This window comes from Pelodiscus sinensis, chromosome 14 (genome assembly GCF_052426305.1).
Source record: "Pelodiscus sinensis isolate ZL-2025 chromosome 14, ASM5242630v1, whole genome shotgun sequence".
Classification (NCBI taxonomy): Eukaryota; Metazoa; Chordata; order Testudines; family Trionychidae; genus Pelodiscus; species Pelodiscus sinensis.
Window position 1 is genome coordinate 37,875,019 of NC_143065.1, and position 21,547 is coordinate 37,896,565.

Genomic DNA, 21,547 nt, shown 5'->3' on the forward strand with positions numbered 1-21,547 from the left:
ACATGTCAAGTGAGTTTAGTTGGTCTTGAACCTGGTAGCAGCTTTCATTGTGCAAGACTTAATTATTCACTGAATACCGGTGGGAGGGGGACAGAAGAGTTAAGAGCTAATGCTGGAGAGAGCAAAGATACATATCATTAAATAAAAATGTGACCACCCATGATTACAAGTGTTGTAGTCCTCCTTTTAACAAGCACACACCGTACTTTCATTAACCCGGGCTTGCTTGAATAGCAGACTGTCTCCCCCAGTTCACAGTGATTTTGTAAAAAGCCGTCCCTAATGAAAAAGGCATGGCCACCTACCATGAACTTTTCTCTGTGCCTTTATTCTTCGGCAGTGCTCAAGTGTAAATAAGCTTGTTTATCCCCATCAGAATGGTAACAATAATGAAGCCTTATTTGTTTCTCCACAATGACAAAGTAATTTGCGCATTGCTAAACTGGAGAAGGGGGAAGAGAGAGAGAATGCAGTTACGCTTTTTAGGTTTTGTATAGCCATGGTTGCCGCAAGTCAGTATTTTCCTTAGCTTTTTAACATGCACTATTGCTTAGTAGAGAATAATTTTGTATCTCTGATTGGTCTGGTGCCCTGAATAAGATTGTGGAGGATGAATTAGAAAAGTGAATTGCACTTAAAAAAAAAAAAGTGTAACAATGGTCATCAGAGACTTTAGCAACGAGTTAAACTAACCTATCAGGGTAGGGTGCCTGACCAAATGAGAAAATCATTCGGAGGGTTTCAAGAGTCAGTGAAGAAATTGTACAATACAGAACAACTATGTTTGTTTAGTATCTTCCATAGAAACGTGAATCCCTGTACTTGTTTTCTGGCTGGAGGGAGGCCAAGCTGTCTCACTACCCTGTGGGTTGACCAGTTAAAGGGCCTAGAAAGCCCTGCGCCAGCACCTGTCCACCAGTGGGTTAGGCAGGGCGGCTGGTCTACAGCCCAGCTGAACAGTACTCCTAAAGTCTGGGCCCTAGCTCAGGGCGCAGCTATACACGGTTCAGAGCCTCGGGCCTGGCTGCAGGCTGAGGGACAGTTTATAAAGCCACGCTCTTGTCAGGGTGGGGCCACAAGCAAACAGTTTAACCGTTTAAAGCCCAGACCTGGCTACAGGTCTCCTCGCAGGCAGAGAGCCGTGAAGCACAGGAGTTTTCTCCCTACAGGGGGAACCTGCCACCCAAGTTACGGGATGGCAGGAGGGGCACAGGACCACCCGCTCCACTGCGTCCCATCCCAGGGCCCTAACAGTGGCAGCGTGGACTGCCACAGGGTCAGCAGGGATCCCAACCACAACACACCAGCAAGGTAAGCAGGGATCCTGGACATTAAGCACTGCCTAGTTATCCTCCATATCCTCCGCCGACCCTGTGTTGGCTATCCCTGGGCCGCTTCCCAGTTCCCCCTGGGGGGCCTACGTGGCTCAGCCTCTGCTCCTTTGGGAGTGTCCAATGGCTCTTGCAGTGTGTCTGTGGGCTCCGGGTCCAGATCAATCAGTGGTCCAAATGGCACAGACCAATTTCCTGGGCCTGGCAGGGGTCTTGGCCATCCAGGCCGGTCTTCTCGGCCTTGCAGCAATCATGGCAGCTGAGACCAGTCTTCTGGGCTGGGCAATGGCTCAATCCAGTCTTCCCTCCTAAGATGGAGCAATCACCTTCCTTCTTGGGAGCGCTAGGATAACATCTGGCTTGCTCAGCTGCTAAGCTCCAACTAAGCGCTCAGCCCCTGTATATATACTCCCGGCCCCACCTTTCTGCTTCCTGTGGGCGGGGCTGGGTTTCTCTGGCACCGCCCACCAAGGGTGCTTAGGGAGCCCTTCCCCCTCCCAGTCAGAGGGAGCCTATGTTGATTCATGACAATCCCGTAACATTTTGATTTCTGCAGAGAGAGAGAGTGAATTTGTGAAAATTGGGCCTGGAAGGAATTTGAAAAGGGAAAGAGAGGACAGAATGCAAAAGCAGTCAAGTCCCCATTATATCTCTCAAGGTGGGCAGCCTGGGACGTCGCACAGACATTGGTGTAGCTGGAGGAGAATGGGAGCATAGTTCATCTTTCCAGGAACACCTATTGAGCGCTACATCTAATATGAAATACTAATATCTAATAGAACCATAGGGATTCCTCAGACCTTAGTATGTTACTTGAGGGAACAAAACAATTCTATCATAGAAAGTGTATGTGTGTGTTTTATGCTGAAAAGATACCGTCCTGATTTATGGTCTTGGCTACACCAGTAGTCTGTGCAGCACATCTGGATTTATACCAATTAAACTGGGAGCAGAATTTGGCCACGCAGGGTCCAATTTTAATTTTAGCTGTTGTGTACAATGCATGCAGTAGGCCAGATTCTTAAATGATGCAAGTGGGTGTTGAACTCACTAGAGTTGCACCTGTTGCTTCTAGTGCTGAATTTGTCCCAGCAAATCTGGACCTCCCCGTGGATGACTCTGGAAAACAGTAGCAGTTGCGGTTTGGAAGTACAGCATGTTCTTTCATTCCTGATCAAGCGGAGCTCGAGCATAGGCAAATAAAAGGGTTTTGGTTTTCAGCTCTAAGGTCCATGTGCAACTGTGTATTGATTTTGCATGGAGCATGTTTGCATTTGGGCACCAATTTTTGCATGCACGTCCTCCCTCAGATGTACTCACGGCTAGATGCATGTCTGGGCTGGCGTATGTACGTGACAAGAAGAAATAAGTTGGAGGTTGTGGAATCTCCATCTCTGGAGATATTTAAGAGCACGTTAGATAGACATCTAATCAGGGATGATAGACCGAAGCCACTCAACACATGGCCTGTGGGCCGCATGTGGCCCGCGGCCTGTTTGTTTGCAGTCTGTGGTACCGTTTGGGTTTACACAGGGCTCAATATGCAACCTGTGGGTAGGATCCTTTGAACATGGCCTTCACTGGGAACACGCTCTACAACGGCGAGGCATCTCCCAGGCGGGGTGAGCACTGAAAGACACAAGTGGAGGGGCTGACTGGAACAGATGGGTACAAGGTGTCGGCGTTTCTAGTCTCCAGGGAGGAGGTGCCGGGAGCGCCTGGGCATTGTGGGAAGTGCTTTGTAGATGTGCCCGTCTGTGTGAAAGAAGCCATTTACATATAGATATAGTCAGGGCTGGACTAAGGGGTGGGCGAGCTGGGCAACTGCCCAGGGCGCCAACTGATGGGGGGTGCCTGAGGCAGCTGTAAGGGGTGCGCGTCGTCCCTTATAGCTGCCATCAGGCGCCATGCGCCCGGCTCCCGCAGTGTCGGCCCCCCCCCATTCCCACGGCGCCGACCAACAGCGCCCTTCCCCCCGCAGCCGTGGGACCCTGCACGGCCAGGCGCGGCCTGTGCACCAGCAGCGGGGGCTGAGCCTGGCTGGGCAGCGCATGCGCCGTGCGCCCTGGGGGTGGGCCCTGGGCTGCACGCCAGCAGCCGTGGCTGGTCTGGTCTGAGCAGCGCATGCACTGTGTGCCCTGGGAGCGGGCCCCAGGCCACGCGCCAGCAGCTGTAGCCAGGCCGGGCAGTGCATGTGCCATGCACTCCAGGGGCGGGCCCATGCACCCGGGGGGGGGGGGGGGGCGGGTCCACCACGCGCCCAAACCCAGGGCGCCAAAATAGCTCGGGCCAGCCCTGTATATAGTTGCAGGTATATGCAACTACACTTAAGTTGCAGCTCTTGGCATGTGCTGTGAGTATCATTGTGGCCCCCAGGGCTTCCAAAGTGGAATAGCCCAGATCTAGACAGTACTGGGTCCTGCCATGAGGGCAGGGGACTGGACTTGAAGAACTCTTGAGGTTCCCTCCAGTTCTAGTGTTCTATGATTCTATGAAATCAAAGTATTCAAAAATGCAGATTCATTTGGACCTCAGGGTTAATAATACAGACCACGGCTTTATGGCTGACAATTGGTCCTCAATTCACCTTCTTGTGGCACGCCCTTAATGGCTCATGCTTCCTTGAGTCTTTGAATACCCTCTGTGTGGCTCTATGTACACACCAACGTGGGTTAAGGGCGTACTGCCATCCTTCACTCTAAATTCTCTGGATTTTGTCAGACTAAATCAGACTCTTAAGCTTGCCTGAACATGCTTTGTCTGGCGCTTGTTTCTGAAGTTAGCATCAAACTTCTCTCCAGTGTCAAGCTGACTTTCTGGAGTCTCAAATGCATTTGCACAGTAACTCTGAAATCTCACTCCTTTCCACCAGGCCTCACAAGAAAAAGGAACTGTGAATACAGTGAGAAAAAGAAGCAGTTAATCAGAAGTCATAGCACTTCGCCCTTCTCAAGCATTTTTCTCCGGGACCTCAGTGTGCTTCTCCAACATTAGTGACTGAAGTCACACAACCACCTGGGACGGAGGGGGGCAGTGAAATACAAGGTGGAACACAGTAGCTGCCTTAAACATCATAGCAATGCTAAATAAGCCAGAAGCCTCTTCAAAATTGTTTCCATGGGGACTGGGCAGCAGCCCTTGCTAAACATGACAGATGTAGCTTTCGCCTAGCCAAAGATATTGGGAAAGGGATGAAGATTGCAGAACCTGCCCACGTGCAGAAGACAGCAGGAAATGGGGGGAATGGGGATCTCGTGGGGAATGTGCTGAGTAATGCACATGTACAACTGTCTGCTCTTGTTCTGAGACCAGCATGTTTCACCAGGTTCCCTGGAATTTTCCCAGTTCTTCTGACCCAGAAAACTCTAAGCAAAGGTTAGCTTCACAGCCTCTTTGTGACTCAGACCCCACAGTCCTGCTCTTGCAGGCAGGGACGTGGCAGCTGATATGACCTCACTTTCCCATCTCATCTGAGACAGCACATCGCTCCTAGGCACTGATTTAGTTGGGACTCAGTGCTAACAGTGTCACCAGCCAAATCCGTGGCATCATTCCAAGCACTCCCTCTGGGACCCCCATCCCAGGACTGACCATTTCTAACCCTGCTCAGCAGAGAACTGGCTTGATTTACACCACAAGGAAGCATATGCAGCAGCCTTCTTTGTTACATGATGGAGGAGGACTGTGTTCTTCCCACATTAGAGCAGGTCCCTTTATGTTGAAAAATCTTAATGCCTACATGGCAATGCACCCTCCAGTCCAGCCATCTGCCTGTCTGGGGATTTTCATGCATGCACATCATTTGAAAGTGGGGACCAGGGCTCTTTTTCTTTTGTTGATGCGGCACTCCATGAAGCTGAGCAGGAGAAGTAGGCTCAGACAGCATCAGAAGATGACATCCGAAAAACCATCTGTGGGTCACACTTTTGACTTCTAATGTGACCAACTCCGCTGCCTGCCCCCCTACACATACCCATAACCATTCTAGAGACAATGATAAGGGAACACTGAGGCTAACTGGGGATTTTACACTTTTATGATGACTTGAACATGGGAGCCATGCGTTCCAGGTCATCAAATGGCAAACAGGATTAATTAATAGGTAGCAGGTTTAAAACAAACAGATGGAAGTACTGCTTCACGCAATGCACAGTCAACTTGTGGAACTCCTTGGCAAAGGATGTTGTCAAGGCTAGGACTTGAACAGGATTCAAAAAAGAACTAGATAAATTCATGAAGGATAGGCCCATGAATAGATATCAGCTAGGATGGGTAGGAATGGTGTGAGATCACTTGATGGTTATCTGTTCTGTTCATTCCTTCTGGGGCACCTGGCATTGGCTACTGTCAGAAGACAGGATACTGGTAGGGTTACTATATTTGAACTTTTGAAAATGAGGACACACCTGAGAGGGAGCATGTCTGTATCAGCAGGGCTCGAGAAACCGCTGTTTCTACTCGCCTGTGGCGAGTAGATTTCAGCCAGTCGCTCCGTGCACCCCATTCACGGGTGCTGCACGCATGCCGGTCTGGCGCATGCGCGGTGCGGGGCTGGCGAGTAGCTCTCGCCGCAATTTGTTGAGCCCTGTGTATCAGTATCGACTCACTCACATTATATATATGTCCTCTTTTTTGAAAGTTCAAATACGCCCTAGATACTGGGCTAGATGGACCTTTGGTCTGACCCCGTATGGCCATGCTTATGTTCTTAGGATTTGCATTGAAAACTGAGACATCAAAATCAGGGAAATTTTTTACTTTCCCTGAGAAGCAGAATCTTAGAGCCTATCACCGTGGGACAAACCTCAAGCTCTTTATTCAGGCTTTGGTTGACTCCAGCAGCATTAATGAAATCGTATTTAAAATTGACAAACTCACTTTTGCATCACAACAAGGCCCATCTTTCAATTACTGAAGCAGACCTAGACATAAAAAACAGGGCAGAGACATTCCTAGGAGTGAAGGTAAAACCCATCATGGGAACTGAATGAGATTGATAGAAGCAGCAGAACACAATTTAATTATTCTAGCCTATGAATTATTTGTAGTTTGGATTCTATTGCAATTAATAAAACACTGAGTAAGAAATAGCTATCTGGAAGATGTTCTCATTGCTAATTTTCCACTGAAGGCTTCTAGCAAGATAAATGTCTTAAACCCCTAATTCACATAAGAATCTTTATTCAGCTCTTCAACATTGCCATCAACTGAGTAATGCAGCATATAGCAGAAGACATGTCAAGGGGCCTTAAATGGACACTCTTCTCATCCCTTGAAGAACTTGACTTCACATACGATCTCACTTTTCGATCACATACTCAGCACCATATATTAGAAAAAACAGCTCAACTCAACATATCCAAGCCAGCAAACTGGACTGAAAATCAATCACAGTTAGATAGATATCATGACCTTTAATATTGCCTTTAATATTGACCTTTAATATCACCAGTATGGAAAGAGATTAGGTTCTTACCTATGTAGAAACATTCACACACGTAGGTGACGTCTACGCTGCAGGCTTCTTGAGCAAGCACTTTTTGTAGAAGAGATCTTCCACAAAAAATTCTTATGCAAGAGTGCGTCCACATTGCCATGTGCTTTTGCGCAAGAGATGTACTTTTGCACAAGAGAGCGTCCACACTGCCATGGACGCTCTTGTGCAAGAAAGCTCTGAATGGACATCAGAGCACCTGTGCTTCTTCTGATAGGGGTTTCTTGTGCAAGGGGTTTCTTGTACACACGGACTATGTTATTTCGAAATAATGCTAGTTATTTCGATATAATGTTCCTGAGTAGTCATAGCTTACCTGAAAAAACTCATAAAACAAGGAATGATCCTGCAGTAAGTACCTTATTATCACCCCTAATGTCATTACCTCACAGAAACTTCCCCTATGTCACTACCTCACAGTCACTAACCTTCCCCCCTCACCTCCACTCTGTTCTAAAATTTGATTTGTCAATTTCACATGCGTTCACTTTTTTTTTTGATTGTATCACTTTGGTATATATGGTTGTGCCGATTTTCTTCCACATATTGATCTGAGGAAGTGGGTCTGGCCCACGAAAGCTCATCACCTATTAAACCATCTTGTTAGTCTTTAAAGTGCTACATAGTCCGGTCTTTTGTTTCAGCTACACCAGATTAACACAGCTGCATCTCTATCACTATTTAGAACCATCTTACCCAGTTTCTTAGGCCATATGATTCAAGAATGTTTTTAAAGACTCAGTGTCACGGATGTGAAACCGTGGTTAGCAGCAATTTGGGGTGTGTTTTCAGTCACTGCCCATAACTCGGATCACTTGTTTACTCCCTCCCTGTACTAAACAGGTGTCGTTCTCCAGAGCTCTTAGCAGCCACTGCCACCTATTGGGTTAAACCTGAGCTGCTTGAGTGAGGAGGCTTTCTGCAGTAAACAATTTGGCTGTGCTTTCTCTGCTGGAGTGCCCTGGACAGCGGAGAGCAAAGGTTCTGCCTTGCTCCTGATTCCAGCCAGCAGACTCACACTCCTGGGATGAAAGCAGCCTATTGGGGAGTCTTGTCATGACTGCGGGGGATGAGGACTCATTTCACTTGGCAATATCAAGATAGTATCAAGGAGCAACTATTCTTTGTATCAGCGGTATGACAGCAGCTTTCAAAGGACAGGTCACGTGGTGGTAGACTGTCAGGCACTGGGTCTCATTGCTGCAGGGGGATCAGGTGACCAGGGGGGATGCTAAGGCAGACTACCGGCCTGTTCATGCCCAGAAGCGGCCAGCAGAAGGTCCAGCTCCTAGGTGGGAGAAGAGAGAGTGTTGCCCTTGCCCCAAGCATTAGCTCTGCACTCCCATTAGCTGGGTGCTTCTCTGGCACCACATGGCCTGCCATGCCAGGAAAGGCAGAAAGCTGCCTTAGCACCCCCTCTGCACCACTGACCAAGAGCTGTTCAAGGGAAGCCCCTTCTGCTCCAGCCTGCCCCCCTCCTAAAGCTGGAGCCCTCATCCTGAGTCTTCTCTCCCCGGAGCCCAGACTCTGTTGAGGCCCACGACCTACTCATTTGACCAATTTTCTTCAACTGGGTCATGAAAAAAAAAAAAGCTTGAAAACTGCTGCGCTATGATACTCTGGAATAGCAACACCCCTAAGGAGGCATATCAGATCTCACAGCCTTAACAAGGAGGATCCATTAGAACAGTGGTCACCAACCAGTCGATCGGGATCTACCAGTAGATCTTGAAGCCTCTGACAGGTGATCCCGACTGGTTTGGCTGGGAGACTATCAAGCGCTGGCACTTCAGTTGCCTCTCCTACTGCTGCCCAGCTGCTCCTGACCAGAGCCTCAGAGCTGCCCCGGGAGTTTCCTGCTTGTTGTGCAGGGTGGTGGAAACAGAGGCAGGGGAGCACTGATGTCTCTCTGTCCCCCTCTCCTGTACCCCATATTCATGGAGTGAGGAGGGCAGGGCCTCAGCAAACGGGTGGAGCAGGGGTATTTGGGTTTGAGGTAGATCCTGGACTGACAAATTCAGAAAGTGATCTTGTGCTTAAAAAGGTAGGAGACCACTGCATTAGATTTAGCAATGCGGGAGCAATTCATGCCAGACAATTCCCGGTCAGAGGAGAGCAGCTCGACACAGAGGCTGCTGCATTTTAGGGATTCCATTCCATCGCCAGCACTGCACAGGTTCCTGCATTGTAGGGTGACACTATTTCCCGGAGGAAAAACAGGACACTCCCAGCCACTTCCCTGAGGCCCCCTGTTCCTCTGTGCAAGGGTGTCGCCATTCACTGAAACCCTGCCCCCCACACAAGATGGTTGCCCATCACTGGAACAGGGCCTCCTCAGGAAGCTGTCACCCCGTGCCGGAATCCTGCCCCCCATGCTGGAATGCTGCCTCTCCCTAGCAATGCTGCCCCCTTGTGAGGAGCTGGCATCTTCTGCACCACACCACGCTTTTTTGACAAAAGTGGGTATTGGTCTCCTTGGGTCTTGCCAGCAGATCAAGTCAGCAAGAGGATAAATGCATCCTCCTGAAAACAAGTTGGGACGGCTGGGACAGGGCTTCTAAAAGGGCCTGTCCGTGCCAAAATGGGATCTAGGGTCACCCTCCTAAGTTGGTCCAGACCCAGGATTCTGAACTCTATGAACCCCCCAGCTGCATAAAGAGCAGGCTTGAGCCAATCTCATTTTTAACACACAGGTCCAGTGTGGGCTGCTTGGATAAAGATAGAACATTGCAAGCTAGGACCGGTCTCATCCACCTACCAGGCAGAGCCGGAACACTGGTCAGGGATTTCCATGAGAAAAAGTGAGGTTCATGTCTCTTCCCTGATTCACCAGAACTGTGTTCTCTCTGTGAACCTTCCTACTGGCTTCTCACCTTATGCTCTCCTGGTGCATGAAACATCCATTGGTACTGGACTGGAGTTACGTACTGACTTTTTCAAACATCTGACTTTATACCCTGTTTGGAAAGGGCAGTGGTTTGGATGGTTTCTTGGGCCAGTAGAGATACATCTTTAAACCACGCCATGGCACATGCAGATGAAGCAGTGATAGTGCATGTCTCTAGAGTAAAATCACAATCCCACTAATCCAGGAAAACCTCACAGTAAAAGAGAATTCTGCTAACAACTACTGTGCTTAAACATGGTTACAAGTGTCAGGCTTCTTAACAAACAGAGAGAAGGCCTTAGCTTGAAAGATGCCTGTATTTCTGAAAGGCAGCCTTTAAAGGGCCCCTTGATCTAGCTCTTAGCAATCAAGAATTAGAAAAAAAATCTAATAGTAGACAGCTAAATAAAAACCTCCTAGCAACACTCTGAGAAACCCACATGAAAGACTTTGTTACAGCAGAAATGGATTTGTACTGAACCTGGGACAGCAGTGTGAAATTTTACATTCCATAGAGAAACATTCCACCTTTCCATCATTCTTCTTTGTTTTTAAAAGCTGCTGCCAGAGAAACCAAGATGTTTAAGTACATATATCAAGGCTTTTATACAATTGGGAATTGTGACTGCAGCCATAGTGAATGATAACTTCATAATAGCCATGGAGTGGAAATAACCCCTATTTGTGCACAAGTTTCACTGCTAGCATTTGAGTTAAGATGTAAAATAAAAGGGACAGACAATGTTTATAATACCCTAGACATGCTGCTTTCATATAAGATCATTTTTACTTTTTTAAAGCTGCAGTCTCAGGTTAAAAATCATTTGCCCTTCTGAAATCAATGCAAGTAATTTCCTTACCCATGTTGCTAACAATATCTTAGATTTTTCAAAGCCCACTAGTTTTTAATAATCTAATTTATATTTTACCATTTATTCTATTTGATTACATTTCCTAGTATGCTCAGCTTGAACAGAGGAAACAGAAGTAAAACTCACCATTCTGTTTCCAGTTAATTTAACTGTAAAGTCCTCATGCAGTAGAACAATGATGAATGCTGTTTTCTTTCTTTCAATTTCCAGAAAGGAAAAAACAAAACTATTAATATGAAGTATCACTTATCTTTTTATTTCCTTTTCAGGTAACCCCAATGTTTGGTTTTAAACTGATACTGTTTTTTAAATGCAAAAGAAATATTGATATTAAAAGGGAAGGTGGAGTGCATTGTAAATTAAGTAATTAGATTTGGGTTTCCTTAATGAATGTTTATCTTTTATTTGAACACAAAGTTTCCAGGAGATTAGAGACTCAAAAACAGTAATATAACAAGCTTCCAGCCAGTTTACACTACTCTTTCTTCAAGCCACACCTCTGCCTAGCTCTGCCTCTGGACTAACTTAAACAAGAGAGCTGCAGAATAAAATATTAGTTGCAACAATATTTTAACTCTTCCTGGGCATTTCTAGATAATCTGACCACATCAGCACAAGCAGATTGCAGTTTATCCCCACATGCATTAACTGCAAGCTAATTAAACGAATTAAAACATTCTGAATCCAATGGCACTTATTGTAAGAGTATGGGTTTCTGTTCTGGAGTCTAACTTCCAATGTGAGGGAATTACAATCTATGTGTCTAAATAATTCCTTCTGTTTGAATTAGATACTGTATTTTTCTGCACTTCCTCCCCTAACTGTTATGCAGTAAAGAAGCTGTCATGTTCCACCCTAGAGAACAGTGAATTTCATTGGGGCATAAAGTGCTTCTTATGTATCCCTCCTCACAAAGCTGTTCTGAATCTTAATAGATTAATATTTGGAAAGAGGATTTTTTTAGAATCTTGGGTGAAATGCCCTGTGGGAATAATCTAACCACAGTCAGCAAACACCAATTCATATCCAAGCAGACTGGGGAGTTCTTTCTTTCTGGTTCATTTAAAAATAATTGGTTAGTGAATATCTTGTTTTGAGGAAACACACACTTACACAGCTAAAAATCCTGTAACCATTTTTCCTACAAATCTCTATACAGCTACCTCGGTTGCTAGACAAAGAACATTAGTATATAAATAGAAAGAGGATAAATACCATGCTCTTGGTTAGTCACACATTTCAGGGCTATAATATTTACTCATCTTTCCCTCCTCCTTTCAAGTCTGCTTCAACTTAAATTCAAGTAGAGTAGCAGAGGGTAAGATTGTTACTTAAGAGAATAAATGGATTTTGTTTCAGTTTAATGTAAAGAAAAGTATAGGAAAGAACAGATACATGTGGTTGGAAATGGGATTGGTTTAGCATGCAAATGAAAGTAAAATGTAGCTTATAACATGCTTAGACTTGGCAGAATTCGATTTAAAAAAATAATTTAAATTAATATTATGGATTCTTTTTTAAAATATGTTCCCCTCCAAGTTTTATCTAGTTACATTTTCATGGTTGCTCAAAATCATGGGTTTTAAAGTTTTTTACTAACATTTTATTGCTTTAATGTTTACAGCTGCAAGAAAATGTGGAGGGGGCCAGACAATGGAAGGGTGTCAGACACTAATTATTTAAAGACAGTAGCTGCTAAGATTTAAAACAGTCAAGCTTTGTAGCCATTAATACACAAATTGTCACCACCACATGTCAGAGTTTACAAAGGAAATAGCCTGATATCAAAATCGAAGTTCTGGCGCAACTTTTTGGTATTGTTTTGATTTGTTTTTTAGTCTGCCTATCTGTAAAATTTTACAGTCATCAATGGAAATATTTTTTCATCAGTTTGTGTGTGTATCGTGAAATTGACGTTTACCAACATTTACCAATAAAACAACGAATCTTTCCAAATATAAATAAACTGTTTGGGAGGTAAGAAATATTCATATTTCCGCAGTGTGTTAATCTCAGATATCTTTTATTACAATTAGCAGAAAACCAAAATTTGTCTTGTCCAGTTTTCGCGTTTCAAACCTGCCTGAGGCTTTCACTCCGAACTTGTTTATGTAAACCCCCAAAACTAATGCTCTCCCGAGTAAAATGCACCATCTAGAGGCGGATAGAGAAATTGCAAATGGCTCTTTAAAGGGAGGAAAAGTTTGTTAGGAGAAAAAGTTAAGTAGCTGGTGGAGAAAACTAAATGAAATCTCTAATGGGTAAAATACCCTTAGCCACAGCTTGGCTCTTTGGAACAACCATTTTAAGCTGCTTTGTTAAAAAAGGATAATTTATCTATCTCAAGACATATGATCCCCACTTATTTTATAGTCCTCTTTAAGAAAAAGCTGTGTTAATCATCTGCAAAAGTATGTTTAATCTCATGGTTTCAGTGCCGAGAAGGAATACACAAATATCCCCTGCAGGAACACAATTTTGTCTAGAGAGAAAAGAGCAGTTTGTGATGTAGGCAGAAGATGGAGTCACATTACCTGCTCTTCCACTATTCCAAAATCTGATGCAGATGTTTTTCATGCCTTCTGTCTGAGCCTCTTAGGCTAAAGTTTTCAAAAGTGGCCTCTGATTTTGAATGTGTCAAATGTTAGGTGCCAGGCCTGGTGTTCAGAAATGCTGACCCTCCCCCTCAAACTTCAGACGAAGTCAATGGAAGAGTGGCAGCTTAGCCTATGTGAAAATGGTTATCTACACCTAAGCACCTAAAATCGAGACACTTGTAATTAAGAAGTCACTTAATCTCCTTTTTCATTAATGGGAATGTCTGATGAGGCTAATTTCAGTGGTGTCTGCAAAGCGCACAGAGCACTGATTATACTCCCTCCTTGGAAGAAGGGGATACCATGCATTTCTGCAAAGGAGTTTTGAAATCCTGAAGAGGAAGGCACTAAAGAAGCAGCTACACCCACCCTGTGATATCTGAAAAACATTATCACCAGTGCTCCAAGCCACTTGTCCTACCTGACAGGTTTCCTACAGCCAAGCGAACTGTACTTGCTCATGAAGCATAAAACACAGTCTGGGTGGGGTTTAAGCTTTTTTAAAACAGCTTTCACTGGTTGAAACAGGCAGGGCATTTCCAAGAGCATCTCCGGAAACCTCTCAGTTGGTATAAACAGTGCTGTGCTGATTGGGATCTGCCTTGCACTTTAAAACACAAGCCAGGGTGACACGGTTTGTGCTCGCTCTCCCCCTGCCAGCGAAAGGGAAGCAGCTCTGGCTTGCTGGCTGGTGTAGGGTTGCCAGGTCTCTCTCCCCGCAGAGCTGCCAGCGAGGGGTCATTAAAAAACAAACTAAAAACTAATTCCCCCGCCCTGCTGTCTTTCCCCCTTGCACCCTGTCCCGAGGCTCAGGCGGCCTCACAAGAGGGAGGCTGCGGAGCTTCCCCTGCGGGCCTCTCAGACTGGCCCCTTCCCCGGGCTGCGTTGATCCACGGCTGCTGCTGCCCCCATGACCACTGGGGGAATAATCAGGCTGCATCTCACTGCAAAGAGGCCAGGCTAAGGGAAACCTACGAGAGGGTTTCCGTAGTGTAGTGGTTATCACGTTCGCCTCACACGCGAAAGGTCCCCGGTTCGATCCCGGGCGGAAACAAGTTAAACTTTTGCTGCTTTGCTTTTCTAGTGTTTGTTTTTAGAAATTGAAAGGTTGTGAATGGAGGAGGCGGGAAAACAAGGAGAGGGTTTGCAATGGGAGAACTAGTGCCTGTACGCTGCACAGCCCTCCAGCCACACTGGCTTCTTTTCGCTTGTTTTTATTTTCTTTCCTTTGCTCACTAATAACCCTACAGCAGAAGTGGGCTGGTATTTTCAGGATGGAAGACCCCCATGGTGACACTGTGGTGCAAAACTGCCTCCCTGATTTCAGTGGACCCAGGATTTTATCTCTAGGGTATATTTCCCCTTGGGAGGTGGGGGTGCAACATTAAAAGGGAAAGAATTAAAACAATCTCTAATAAAATTGTTAAAAATAAGAAAGAAATGCACCATTGGTCTGAGGTTGCAGAGTCTCCATTGTGTTTCTGGTCAATGACAAAAAATGAAAAGTTGATCGTATCATACAACGGGGCTGTGCTCTGATTGCACAGCCTGGACTGGATTAAGCAGCTCATATTTATTAAAATACTTTAAAAATCACAAGAAGAACAAGATCTGAAGAAGTGGGTTTTATCCAAGAAAGTTCATTTTATATATATATATTAGTCTCTAAAAACAGTGAGTACAGTGAACCCTCGTTTATCGCGGTAGATAGGTTCCAAACCCGACCGCGATAGCTGAAAATCCGCGAAGTAGGGACACCATATTTACGTATTTGGGGTCTTCATATATCGTGGCTATTTTCGAAATTTCCGGAAAATCCGCGATATATTTCTTTTATAATATATACATACAAAAAGTCCGCGAAGTCGTGAATCCGCGATGGTCGAACCGCGAAGTAGCGAGGGCTCACTGTAGTCCTGTGGCACTTTAAAGTTACAGACTAACATAGCCCTCTAAGACTCATTAAAAGACTTGTAACTGATGTGTGCTTTATTTGAATTGTTATGCAAATAGTACAGGGCCATCACAGCCCTTGGATGAAGAGCCAAAAATGAATGTGCCAGTCCTGCAAACTGCTCATGGCAAATGGACTTTTATCTGGGCTGGGGTGTGATTCCATAGATCTCATTTTAGGACTGGGGCCTTTGAGAAGGAATTGCAGATAGACTTCACTTTTAATGGGGGGGGGGGGGATTGTCCAACAGCTATAGTATTTCCACAAACAATGCTTTTTTTTTTTGTTCTATTTACGTTTAAAATGTCAGGCTCCGAACATTTCCCCAGGATTACAGGCATATCCATTTCATGGAAACTTAACAGAAGAAGTATTAAGCAGAATCTATGTTGAAACAGAACTAAGGCTTAGCAGGGATATAAGGTTACCCTTTGTGAAATCATTTCAAGGGAAAGAACTGAGACTCAAAAAGGATGTGGTCTTCCTTCTTGCAGTATGACAGGGACATACTTACTGAAGTGGCAGACCAAGAGGGAGGGGGCGGGTTGTGAGTTGCCCTCCCTGCAGATTGCTGCTGGAATCTGCTGTCACTGATTTCACTGAAATTTACAACTGAGTTCAACAGAGGCAGGTTTGGGCCCCAGGAGCAGACTGTGCCTGGGATTTCTAAGTGTCTCACACTGCCTTGGAAAGGGTGAGACTCCAAGCGGTCCCTTGTCTCACTTGTGCTTTTGGTCCACCTCCTCATCTTCTTTGCTGTCAGACTCTGCATGTGCCATTGCAGCCATGTTCAAGATCAGGAGCTAGCAGGAAGGCAGCTAGCAGCTGCACCAAAGAATCCACAGCACAAGCTTTATTCTTGTTCCATAAAAAGTTGCAAAAAACTTTATCCCTCCAAAAAAGAGAAATAGTTGGGACATCACTAAGACATAGGAATGAATGAGTTTGTCCAATCACTGCTAAAGGGAGATGAGGCTACTTTTTCTGCATTGAAATTATTTCACTGCAGTGGCCAGAGAGTATCATTCTGATTGTGTGTGGTGGTTTGTGCTATTGTGGTGTTGTTTTGCAATTCAGATTAAGTACCAGGATTGGCTGGGGGAGGGACACAGATCTTTTCAAGATCACTAGTTTTTCAGGGCAGATACTACTGCATTTCAGCTATTGCCTTTGAAATGAACCTCTGATAATTTGTGCTCTGCTCTTATTTTACCTCCTGGTAGTTATAGCCAGTGATTTATTTGCAAAATTCCTACAAGTCACCAGAAAAGTCTTGCAGCTACAGACCAAGAAACATGTCATAATCTATTTAGCAAATGACCCAACAAAGTATAGGAAAATGAAAAGAGGAGAGGTGGAAAAATACATTCACTATGTATGGAAAGTTGCTTAACATTCAGAGTCAGGGAACAAATAGTTCTGGGGCGTGGGGGCAAAAAAGTCAGGAAACTGCTGTATAATAATTTCCTGCAGTACACTAATATTAATTGTTAAGTATAAATATAGATAAAGCAAATCAGTAGAAATACTGTCAATAAGAAAATACACTGAGAAATTGCTGGCATTGCATCTCACATTATCATTAAAATAAAATCCAGAAAGCTCATCTCTCTAATCCCCCCTCCTTCTGGCTAGTGCAGGGTTGCTCTCAAACGTATATTTGCTATGTATTAAATGTTTCGGGTAATTGGCATAACAGAAATTAGATATGGGAAAATCCTAGTAAACCATCCTCTTATAAATGAAGGATGGTTTCCCGATAGGTTTACTTGGTTTTGTCACAACACAGAATGCTGGCCTTGATGACGTCTCGAGGTACCTGCCAGCCCTCCATTTCTATGATTAGTACAGTCCAACTTCATTTTTGCTTATGCCAAAGCAAATCTGCAGAGCATGAATTTGTTAGCCTGTTTTGGTCAGGGCCAAATCCTGATGTCCTTACTCTCTGATTTTATTTATTTACTCGCAGGCCCTCTCAGGGCACAGGCACACAGCAGGGCTTAACTCGAAATAAGCTACACAAATTGAGCTATGTCTATTGCATAACTAATGTAAAAATAGCTTATTTTGAGTTTTGGTGCTGTCTACACAGCACTTATTTCAAAACAGAGCACTCTTCCTCCGACTTCCCTTACTCCTCATAAAATGAGGGTTACAGGAGCCAGAGTAAGAAGTCCTCCAGCTTGACAGTATTTCGACATCATGTGGAAATAACTGCTGGCTGTATAGACGTGGACTATTTTATTTCGAAATAATGTTGCTGGATAGACATAGCCTCAGAGAATGACAGAGGCCCAGGCCTCTTTGAGTTTAGAGGCCCCAGCCCAGCCCCAGGCCCACGACGTATCTAATGTCTCATCCACAGGGTCATACTACAACTAAAAGAATATATGAAAATGAACACTTGAGCCATGTATTTATTAACAATTAAGTCATTATACCAATAGCAGTTAAAAATGTAACTTCAATTGTGAGTTTCCACTGCAAGCAAAATTCTTCATTTTAGGAATGCTTTTCTGGCTTTGTTGTGTGCAAACTCGTTTATAATTGAAGAAAAAAAAATCTCATTTAGGTGCAACATCACTGTTAATGTAAAGCATTACCAGCCCGTTCAAATGCTCTTATCCCATTGTAAAACAATGGTAGTTCTTTACTTGTTTTAACACACTGAATGTGCATTCACCTGAAGCCACTGAAGCAGGGAGACTGACAAAGGTACGTAGTGCAACTGTGATGTTAGGCAATACAGTCGACAGGCCTTGATTGAATATTTCTTAAAGCAGTTCTTTTGGCTTGCAGTCCGATTTAAAATTGGTGGAATGTATACGTTTCAGGAAGGTGATCTTGTCACAGAAATCTCTTGAAATTTCGTTGTTGTACCTTTGTTGAAACTGTTCAGGGGCTGAATATAGATCTTCATCACTTAGTTCTCTGAACTCTCAAAGGAATCCAGAAAGGATACAAATTTGTCAGAGTGACTCAAATCAACATGTAAGACCAGATTCTATAGAGTCAATAATAACAAAAAACAAACAAACAAAAAAATTGACTTGATAGTGCCTTTCTGCATCAGATTGAGATGTTAGGTTGCGATTGGTGCAAAACTCAGATGAAATGTCAAAACCCAGTGCTACTGATTAGGACTCAGAAAGGATTGTCCCCCATTGGTCACAAATCTTTTGAATATCTTTAAGAAGTCATTCAATGTTATCCCTCTCAATATTTAATGTAGCATTGCGCGCTTCAATTACAAGATTCGTTTTGTGGATCATTTTTAGCAGCTTCAGTCACATGGATGCATTCAAAATTGGATGTATACTTATGATTTGTCTTAAGCTCAGGGCAAGCCTGTTCTTTATGAGAACAGTCTGGAGTTGTATCAATAATAATTGAAAAATACTTCATGTCATATCTCTGCAAGAATTATTGTTTGCACAAATGTCAAATGTCACACACAGCTCAATAAACTCTTTTTTATTCTGGTAGACAGGTAATGGGCTTGCATGCATTTTCTATTCTCTTGTGATTCGCGAACACGCTTAATATAGCCTGATAAAAGTAGGCTATACTTGCTAAGAAGATCAAGTATACTAAGAAAATTTCTGTGTACAGTTACTGATATGTTGGCTGGAACCAAACAAAGCTAATCCCTGTTCAGAAAGAAAAAGAATGACATTTTTGGGGAGTTTTTTTCCAGTTATCAGTTTCTGTGTTTATTTCACTCAGGAATAAGTTTTCAGTTGAACTGTCAGCTAGTGCTGCTCTACTAGCTGATTTTCATGAACATAGCATCTTTATGAGATACTGAAGGTTCATTTGCAAGTATTTGGTCTTTCAACTTCCTCCAACATCTACTGATGCTCCAGCTGGATGGATCAGACAGTACTGATGCATTTGAAGTATTACTGTTCTCATTTGCTGCCTGCACAGTCTCTAAATTCAGCATAGATTCTGCATCTATCACTATGGTTGGCATTTCTGTGTCTTGATTAATAACCTCCTCATTTTGAGGCAGTGGCATTGAAATGTCATTTGTGGGTTCAAAATTTTCATAATCAGAACTGGAAGTGTCACTGTCAGTATGGTCACCGTTTAATACAGGGATTCTCAAACTTTGTGATACTGCGACTCCCCTCTAAGTTGCTGCAACCCTCCCTCTAAGTTGCTTGTGACCCCCTGGGGGGGGTCGGGACCCAGAGTTTGAGAAATGCAGGTCTAATGGTTGAGGCATCTTTTCTACGAGAAATGATGTTATTGACTTTAAACTCTTAACTGCTGCTTCACTGTTGCTTTTGCCATCTCTTACTTGCACCACTTTCAAATCTTCACTTCATTTTTATAAAGGGGTTCTTTTAAAACACAGTAACACACAATAAATTAATTTTCTAAGACTATTGATTTTACAAAATTTTAATTGTATGTACTTCGCAATGAATATTATATAACGGTTGGGGGGAGGGGGTTATTTACTACAGCCCTTATTGCCTTATTTCAAAGTTTTGAAATTTTGTCTGCTAATATGTTCCGGTTATTAAATTCCTCCAATAACTGGTGTGTTATTATGAATATGAACACTGGGTGATTGCCAGATTAGATATAAAGTTTATTAAACAACTAGAATTAAAAGTTTATGATCACAAAAAAGCCTTTAAAGGTGAACTGGATGAAGAGGTAGCTTACAGCTGAGCCCGATGTGGTTATTGTATACGAAGACACACAAGAAAAAACAGGAATATAAAAATCTTCTATGCAGAGATAAACATCTAATTTAAACTCACCCTCAGACCAAGCAAAATCACTTTACAGTAACAGAATTAATTACGACTTTCAAAACCTCTAAATTATGCAATGACTGTAAATAGCATAGAATCACTAATCACAGAAGCTACTCCAGTCATGAAGATGAAAACTTGGATGTGACCGAAAAGTTGGTGATTCAAATTATGATTTAAATCATTTTAAATTATTTAACATTTAAATCAATTTTTGCAGGTATATATAGCTGCTTTTGTTGTCTCTGTTATAAGATGTATAATAAATGGAAATGACTTGGTAGAAAAATGTCATAGTTTGAGCCCCTTTGTCTCCTGAGGCCTGTGCCAAATGGCCCTCCTGCGCACCCTCCATCACCAATAGGACCTGTTTATTCAGGGAAAAATACCGACGGAGAACTAAGCAAAAGGGCACGATTTGGCTCTGCTCGGTGGGACATGTGGAGGAGATGTATTGCTTACTAAACTCTTAGGAGGTGGGCAACAGAGAAGCATCTCTGCCATCCTAAAGACGGTATAGGGGTGTGTGCTTCCCGCCCCATGCTTCTGAAAAATTGTCCAAAAAGCAGTTAGTTCTTGCTAGCTTATCTTTTTCTGGGGCTGTGTGGGGTCTGTCATAGTTCAGGGCAACTGCACCATATTTCCCCTTTCTGTAAGGACACCTATTCTAGGCTCACAGTTCCTCAGCCATCACGTCTACCTTCTGACCAGTGATCTTCCAGGCTGCAGTTTCCTGCCCACTCTTGGATATTCCCAGCAAGCTAGGCTTCCTGAACAGATCCATCTCTGTGCTATGCTTTCCTCTCCAGAGTTTCTGAACAGCAGAATTGCCTGCCACTATAAGATAGTACAAAGCTCTCCAGAACCAACCACATTTATTCATAAGGTAAAAACATTACAGAGAAAAACATTAAAAATAATTAAAGAATTTACATGCATGCTAAAAAGCTTACCAGACATCAGAGCCTATTTGGGGCAGCTGCCATAAACCCCACGCATTGGGGGACCCAGGAAGGTTTAGGGGACAAGTGGAGGGCCTGGCACTGGCAGCAGGGGTTGGGCCTGCCTGTGCACTCACCAGCAGTGGCAGGAAGTGGAGCGACCCAGTCCCAGTAAACCTGTGGAACTCCTTGCCAGAGGATGTAGTGAGGACTAGGACTTTAATAGGGTTCAAAAAAGAGCTAGACAGATTCATGGAGGTTAGGTCCATCAATGACTATTAGCCAGGATGGATAGGAATGGTGTCCCTAGCCTCTGTTTGTCTGGAAATGGGTAACAGGAGAGGGATCACGTGAGGATTACCTGTTGTGTTCCCTCCCTCTGGGGCATCTGGTATTAGCCACTGTTACAAAACAGGATTCTAGGCTAGATGGACCTTTGGCCTGACCCAGTATGGCCGTTCTGCCTACTCCACTCCCAGCTGCATTGCTTTTCTTCACTGTGCTGCCGGGAAGTGGAATCACCTGGCTCCAGCCTTCTCTGCTCCCCAGAGCAATGCAACTGAGAACCAGGGAGTGAAGTAGGCTGGGGCCAGATCGCTCTGTTTCCTACTGCCTCAGTGAGTATGGCAGGCCCAACACCTGATGCTGTCTCCAGGCCCCTACCTGTTTTCCGGGCCACGTCACTCAACGGAAGGGGGC

At 44.1% G+C, this 21,547-nt stretch overlaps 1 non-coding gene across 1 annotated transcript; it reads left to right on the top strand.

Annotated features, from left to right (window-relative positions):
* The first annotated feature begins 14,162 nt into the window (after nucleotides 1–14,162).
* On the top strand, nucleotides 14,163–14,235 carry TRNAV-CAC (transfer RNA valine (anticodon CAC)). Its single transcript has one exon. It is a non-coding gene; the product is annotated as a tRNA-Val (tRNA).
* The last annotated feature ends 7,312 nt before the right edge of the window (nucleotides 14,236–21,547 follow it).